An 8,350-nucleotide genomic window follows, 5' to 3' on the forward strand; every position below is an offset into this window, starting at 1 on the left:
AATTAATTAGGGAAGCTGAATATAAGAAAGGAGGTGATGTCGGGTCAGGTCTTAAGAGCAGTTTGCACCAAAAGGGTGAGGGTGCTGCAGAGAAAGCATCATTTCCAGTTTCTGACCCTTGGGCCTTTGGAGCCAAGAGAACATCCCGGGTAAAGCTTGAGCCAGATTTCAGAAGAGAGAGGTGAGGGGAGGGCTGGAGGAAGTGAAGGAAACACAAGGCAGAGGGCTTCCTGTTTGGCTGCAGCACGAAGAATCTGACAGGCAGTCTGAGATGGTGGGTGGGCTGGGGGGCCACGTGGGGTCCCAAAGGCTGGGCTGTGAGGTTTGGACTCAGGTCTGGAGGACATATATGGGAGTGTTCTGTCCATTCCGGCTGCCATAATAAAATACCATATGCCAGAGCTTCCGTGGTGGTACAGGGGTTAAGAATCCACCTTCCAATGCAAGGGACACTGGTTCAATCCCTGGTCCCGGAAGAGCCTACGTGTTGCAGGGCAACTGAGCCTGTGAGCCATAACTACCAAGACTGCACTCTAGAACCCGTGAGTCACAACAACTGAAGCCTGTGCACCTAGAGTCCACGCTCCCCAACAGGAGAAACCACGGCAGTGAGGAGCCCACACACCGCAGCTGGAGAAAGCCTATGAAATAAGGCTGCAACTAGAGAAGGCAGCAGTGAAGATCCAACACAGCCATAAATGAGCAAACCTTTTTAAAAATACCATATGCTGGGTGGCTTAAACAGCAGTTGTTTTTCTCCTGGTTTTAGAGGCTGGAAGTCTATGATGAAGACGCTGGCAGGTTTGGTCTGGTGAGGGCCCACTTCTGGTTCAGGGGGTGGAATGAGTGATGGAACCCCTTGAGGTCCCTTTATAAGGACACTAATCCAATCCATGAGGGCTCTGCCCTCACCTGATCACCTCCCAGAGGCCCCACTTCCAACACCATCGTGCTGGGCTGAGGATTTCCACACAGGAGTGCGGGGGAACAGGAACACTCAGCCATCACATCCACTCCCCTCTACTTTCTTTCTCTCCCCACATCATCTGCTTTCCAAAGAGATCTGAAGCATCTCATTAAACTCCCTGTACTGTGGGAGATCCCGTGTAATGGGATCCCATGTCATGTGGGCACATGTTAAGCCAATGATTCCTAAATCTGCACAGGAAGGCTTTTTAGGATCGAGTGTGGATCCACGCCCAGAGCTTCTGACCCAGCTATCCTGGGGTGGCCAGGTCTTGGAGTGGCCAGGCCTTGGGGTCTGCATTTGTGACAAGCTCCCCAGTGATGTTGATGCTGCTGGTCCCAGGACCATATTTTGGGAACTGCTGCTTTGGAGGAATGACAAATCTGAAATGCCTAAGCTGGGCTCTGCTCCACGTGGAACACCAAGCCCCCTGCCTGGACTCCAGTTCCCATCTGTCCAATGGGGCAAGCATGATGGGGTCCCGGCCTTCTGGGAGGGCCATCCCCACCCTATATGACCTCCCCAGAGGTCCTGGACATAACACCCTGTTAGGGGCCCAGGGCACAGTCCTCTGGCTTTGCACACTGGGGCTCTGTGAAGAGCTCTTGTCCTTCTGTACCTTGCCATCTGCCTGCTGTGTACACATTATGCGTGTGTTCATAGGTCGAGTTCAGATGTTTGACACACTCCCTGGGGAGGAGGGCCATCAGAACAGAGGCCTGGTGTGACAGTGACCTGGTCACTACTCTTAAGTTTGCAGCAGGCATCTGAGTCTTCTAGAAACTCCCAGCCTCCCCTGGGCGGACCTTGGTCATGAAATTGACAACTGGGCCCTGCATTTAAGGGCCCTGGGCTCCCAGGCTTATGGCATGTACTAGAGTGTGGGAGTTTATCCTTGCTGGGCTTTTTTGTAAAAAAAAAAAAAAATAGTCTCTCTTTTGAGAAAGCTCTCTCAGCCGTGGCCCTGAAACTTCAAAGCACTTTCTTCCTGGATTCCAAGTTAGCTGGAGAAAGGCCTTCAAGAGCATTTGGAGGAAAAAAGCAGTGGTTTCAGGTACCTTATGAAATTTCATTTCATCTGACTTTACATCCAGACCCTGAGACCCCAAGACACCAGGAGCCTGAGGGCTTGGACATTTTCCAAGAATGAGAGCTCTTTGTACCTGACATCAAATTCCAGCTTTAATTTTCTTTAAGTGTCAGAGCATTCTTTCTACAGACCGTTCAGGAAGAGGCAGACTATTAGCTAATGGCTGGAGCTGAGAAAATTGGCTGTTTGGCAGAAAGATCAAGTTATGTCTTTCTCCCCACCAGATATTATAGTATATTCCAATTCCTTTGGGAGGTGGTTTTCCAACGACAATACTCATTAAAACCACCTATGACACTTGCTAAACAGGGCTTATTCTCAGAAATTATGAATTCTGGCATGAGGCCCCCAAAATCTGTTATTTTAACAATCATCCCAGATGATTCCAGTGCAGACTGGTCTCCAATCACAGGATGTGAAACACTGAGTACATCAATGTCAAAAAGAAGAAAATCTGCTCCACGTCTACCTTTAGTCCGGAAGAATTCTCGGAAGCATCAAAGCAACCAGTAGTGATACCTGAAAATAGCTCAACCACATAAAAGTGAAAGCTGCATCTACCTCAGAACACAGCAAAATGTCCAAAGAAAAGAAAATGGGAGGGGGTGAGATCAAGGAGATGCTGAGAAATTTGAAAAAGGATCAATGTTTTTGATATTTAAAGAACTCGAGTTAAAGAATGGCATCAGTTGTTCCCAAAATGGACAAAAAATAAATCACAAAATAAAAATGGCCTGCAAACATGAAAGATATTTCTCTTGACTGAAAATAACACTGCACATTATAACTTCTTTCTTCAAAGGGTCTTTGTGGATGTGGTTAAGTAAAGATTTACCGATTTTTGGCTGTGCCGAGTCTTCACTGCTGCTGAGGCTTTCGTTGTGGCAGTAGGGGCTACTCTAGTTTCGGTGTGAGGGCCTCTCACTGCGGTGGCTTCTCTTCTGGAGGAGCTCAGGCTCCAGGGCATGCAGTTTCAGAAGCTCTGGAACACGGGCTTAGTTGCTCTGTGGCACGTGGACTCTGCCCAGGCCAGGGATCTAAGCTGTATCCCCTGCATTGGCAGGTGGATTCTTAACCACTGGACCACCAGGGATGTCCACACCTTGTAACTTCTGCCCATCAAAAAAATATTAGCTAGTACACTATGCATGTAAGATAGACTCTCCAACACTGCAATGCTGTTTGTATAAACTCTCTGGAAAGTGCTCTGAAAAGGGGTCTTAGAGGCTTACAAAATGTTTATGTCCTTTGGCTCAGCAATTCTAAGTCAAAAAATTTAAGTGAATGAAACCAGAGCTATTTGGTTCAAAATGACAAAGTCCAGCTCAGCTTGGCTTAAGCCAAAGACAGAGTGTATTGGCTTATAAAACAAGATGTCCAGGAATTCTCAAGCTTCGGGAACAGCTTGATCAGGGGCTCAGTGGCCACAGAAGCCAGCCTGTCTGTGGGCTCTGCTCTCCCGCATCTTGGCTGCCAACAACCTTGGGCATGCATCCTTTAAAGTTGAAGTCAGAGGAAAAGAGAGAGTGTCTCCTCGCAGTAAACCCCCGGCAAGTCCCAGGCTTTACTCTGATTGGATCACCTTGGGTCAGGTGTCACTCTTTAAACAAACCCCTGATTGGCCAAGCCTAGGCGCCCTCTCCATTCTTAATGAATCTCTATGACTAGGGGAGATTCCATGCTCTCATTTCCAGGCCTTGGTCAAATTTTTGAGCTTTAGTGAGGTGGGGTATTTTCCATGGCTAGAGACCAACCATATCACCAACCTGGTACAAACAGTGTCTGTACCAAGATGTCCACCACATTGCTACTTATAGCAGCCAAACTGGATAAAACCTCAATATCTCAGAGGGAGAGTTCAACCAGTCATGCAAAACTTTATGACTTTATAATTCTGTAGCCATTATATTCCATGTTCTCAAAAATATTTAATATAAGGAAATTATCTATAGGGTATAAAGCTAAGTGGAAAAAGAAAACAAGCATTTTTTAAAAAGTTGAATATACACCCAATGCTGGAGAAAGAAATGGCAGCCCACTCCAGTATTCTTGCCTGGGAAATCCCATGGACAGAGGAGCCTGGTGGGCTACAGTCCACGGGGTCGTTAAAGTGTTAGACATGACTTAGCGACTAAAAAACAAAACACGTGTACTAAAAACTATATACGTAAAAGAGGGAAATAGACTAAAGGGCCAAAGCAGTGCTTCTACAGGGAGGATCCTGACCCTGGGGAGGGGGTGGGAAGTGTTAGACCCACCAGGTGCAGGAGAGTGAATAAGTGCCCCACCTCCCACCCCAAGGGGGTATCTGCATCCACACTCTTGCCAAAGGCTCAATGTTCATCTTTACCTCTTGACTTTGGGTTCGCCATGTGACTTGTCTGGCCAATGGGATGTTAGTGGATTATGACACAAGCTGAGGCTTAACACTGACTGTGCAGTGGGCCTTATGAGCCTGTGGGAGCCCTCTGCTTGTGGAGGGATGAAAGCCACATGGAGCCCACATAGACCAACCCACAGCTTAGATTCACTGACACTGTTCACTCCTCACCGAACCCACAGATCTGAACACGAAATAAATGCTTACAATTGTAAGCCAGTGCAGTGGGAGTTTGTTTGTTACACAGTATCACAGCAGTAGCTGTCAGATACACCTGCACACTTCTTCAAATTCCATGCTGTCTCTAATCCAAGAATCACCAGCATATGGGGAGCCAGTCCACCTGCTGGGCAGGAATGGGTCCCTGAGGACCACTGAACTGTCAAAAAAGAGTTAGAAACTGTTCTGCCATGTCACAAATGGTGAACCCTGGATTGGAAGGTTCTAGTTTTTCATTTTTTCCTTTATACTTTTGTATATTTTCCAAAGTTTCTGCAATAAGCATGGTTAACTTTTATAATTGGGGGGGGGGACTTTATTCAAAAATTGATTAAAGTAATTGGAAACCAACTCTTCTTGGCATTTCACAAAGTGAATTGTCAGGTGGTTCAACCACAGGACTCTCATCAAGTCTCTGAAGACAGGGTTCTTGGCCCCTACATACTGCTTTCTCCAAGTTCAGCAACTCTGCTTTCTGGAATGTGGCAGAATTCTCTGAATGGTCTCTATCTAATCTTAAAAATCTGGTGTCCCAAACTGAGTTCCATTCTTCAGGTAAGGAAGTTGACCAGACCAGGTAACAGGACAATTGTGGAGGAGGCTTCCTTGCCATGGCCCCAGCTGAAAAAAGTCTCTGGGCATTTCTGCCTTCACTCCCAGCTCATCACCCTGGGGATTCAGGCTCTGCCCAGCCCTGTTCTTGGTCCAGGAATGGCTGGGCTACTTTGAGGCTTGTACTCAAGACTATAAGTGCTGGCCAGGCTACGGGAACATTTTAAATGTCTTCAGAACCTACTGTGTAGCACAGGGAACTCTACTCAGTGCTCAGTGGTGACCTAAACGGGAAGAAAATCCAAAAAAGAGAGGCTATGGGTATACGTACAGCTGATTCACTTTGCTGTACAGTAGAAACCAACACAGCATTGTAAAGCAACTATACTCCAATTAAAAATTAAAAAAAACTCTCAAACGTCTTCAGACCCAAGCCCACCTAGTACCAGCATGTCCCTGTATCTTACTAGGCATCTTCAGAGGCTACTGCACCATTTCTGTGCCCTTTGGTGACACAGCTCGCTTGTCCTGGCTGCCAGCTGCCAGGATGCCCAGCCCCAGGTCCCCAGGCTGCTCTCCAGCCCTGTGCATGGGGAGATGTGAGGCCCAGAGTGGCATCTCCCTCACCTTTAAATCTCTGTGCCTACCAAGGGGCACAGAGCAGGTGTTCCATGTTGGACAAGCAGGGATGTGTGAGTAAATCTAGAGAGCTAGGCTTCCTGCTGGCTCTCCACGTGGTCAGAACTTTCCTGGTGTGGTACCAAGATGCTGTTTGCAGACCACTGGGTCCTCCCCACAACCTGTGAGCTAGAAAGAGGCAGTGTCCCAACTCCATTCTACAGAAGGGGCAGCCGCTGCTCGGTGCAGTTATGTGGCTTGTCCAAGGTCACACAGCCGCTCAGTGGTTGAGCTGGGACATTAACTCAAGTCCACTGGGCTCCAGATGGAACAGTATAACTGGAAATGTTGGCAGCAAAAAGAACAGGTACAAGCACTAACACGCACTGGTCGCTGCTGTGTGCCATCCACTTTGCTAAGCTCATCATTGCTCATGCAGCCTTCATACTCACCCTGTGAAAACGACTATCCTATTTTGCAGATGAGGAAATGGAGGCTGGGAGAGGTTGAAGGCTTCCCTGAGGTCACACAGCCCAGGGGCAGGCCCCACATCTCTCTCCTTCCAGAGTTGGTGGGACGGGTGGGTGTTATATTATGAAGGTGTGAATCATGACCTAGAGGGCAGCAGCCAATGGCTCAAGTTCAGATCTGGGTGAAATGAAGTTCCCAGGTGGAATCAAGGGAGTGTGCTACTATAGATCCCTACTGCTCAAAGTGTGGTCCGGGGACCTGCGTCCCGGGAGTCACCTGGGAGCTTGTGAGAAAGGCAGAGAATCTGCATTTTAACAAGATCCTCCCAGGATCCACCTGCACGGCCAAGCGCTGGTCTAATTTGCTCTGAGGCAAGGTTGCATTCCCCTTCGGTGAAAGTGTGACTCGTGGTTCCGCTGGGATCTGGGAGGGGCGTCTGGGAACTGGGAGGAGCCTTGTCTCTAGCCAGCCAATCAACCACCTGGGCTTCCACTGCGGTCCTTGTTTCGAGGGAGGTTCCTTCTGCCCTGACTCCGTTTCCCTACCCCTCTCCTCCATCCTCTTCCAGCCTCACCTCCTCCAGGAAGCCTCCCCAGCTGCCCCTGCCCCACAGCCCACCTCTGGGTTGCTATCCCCTTGTACAAGGTTCTCAAGAGTAACTACCTCCTTAAAGGTATCATTTAATCGTCTGAATTTATATCTTCCCCACCTGAAGGAGAAGTTCTCAGAATGAAATTCATGTCTTAACGACATATTCTAGCACCGATGTGGAGCCTAGCACAGAATAGGTGTCAGGAAATACGTTTTGAATGAATACATTGTTATACCCACTGAGTGAATGAATGAACAAACGAAAGAAAGTCTTAAGCAAAGGAGTGAATCTCTAAGAGAAAAGTTTAAGGCCTGCGTAGGAGCCCAGAGTGAGGGATATTTTGTCTACCACTTGGCCATCAGGGTCATCCATGTCCCATACATGAGTGCTGATGGACACCTGGGGCCATGCCACCATCCGGGGTGAGCTGTCTCCCCACCAGTCGCCCAGGGTGAGACTTGCTAACCAGGCAAGGATTCATGAGTCCTCCAAGGGAATTCTCAGGGGAAATCTCCCTCTCTCCTCTCTGCACAATATCATAGATCATAAGAATGCTGTAGGCCATCACCCTGGGCTGTTCCAAGGGATGAGGGAGGAGGGGGCCTCAGGACAGCCAGTACCCCCACTCAAGACAGTTGACAGTGCCTGCCTTTTTGGAGCCAGCAGAGACTTGCTCTGGAGTGAGCAAAGCCACACTGGCCCACAGAGCCCTTTCAGTCCTCACTGGCCTTTAATGTATGGAGTTGGGATGGATGAAATGGAAAGGGAATAAAAAGACATGATAGGCCTTCTGTGTGTGTGTGTGTGTGTGTGTGTGTGGGTATTTCTGTTAATAGTTTATTCACAATAGCTGGATAGATTATCACCAGCTCTATGGGATGGATTTGAGAAGTTCTTTTAAAAGATTTGTTTTAAAAACTCTTTGATTTTGAGACATTGTAGACATTTCTTACAACATTTGTAAGAAATAATACAAAAATATTTGCATACCATTCATTCAGCTTCCCCCAGTGGTAGCTGTCTTGCATAACTGGAACACAATGTAACAACCAGGAAACAGTCATTGAGACAGCCCTTGAACTTATGCAGATTTCACCCAGTTTTGCAGGCCTTCATTGAATGTATCTGTGCATGTAATCAGTTGCACGCAGTTTATCACACATGTAGATTCTTGTGGCCATCACCACAGTCAGGATACAGAAAAATCCCATCCAAAGAATTCTTCCAGCCACCCTTTTATAGCCTAATAAAAAACTCTTCCCCACCCCCACGTAATACCACAACACCTAGCAACCACTGCCATGTTTTGTATCTTTAATTTTGCCATTTCAAGAATGTTATACAGGTGAAAATTTACAGCATATAACCTGTTTGATGTTGACTTTTGTTCACTCATAATTTTTTTCACACAATTACCTTGAGAGTCAAGTGAGTTGTTTTGTGAGTCAATAGTTTGTTCCC

The sequence above is a fragment of the Ovis canadensis genome, chromosome 18 (genome assembly GCF_042477335.2).
Source record: "Ovis canadensis isolate MfBH-ARS-UI-01 breed Bighorn chromosome 18, ARS-UI_OviCan_v2, whole genome shotgun sequence".
Classification (NCBI taxonomy): Eukaryota; Metazoa; Chordata; class Mammalia; order Artiodactyla; family Bovidae; genus Ovis; species Ovis canadensis.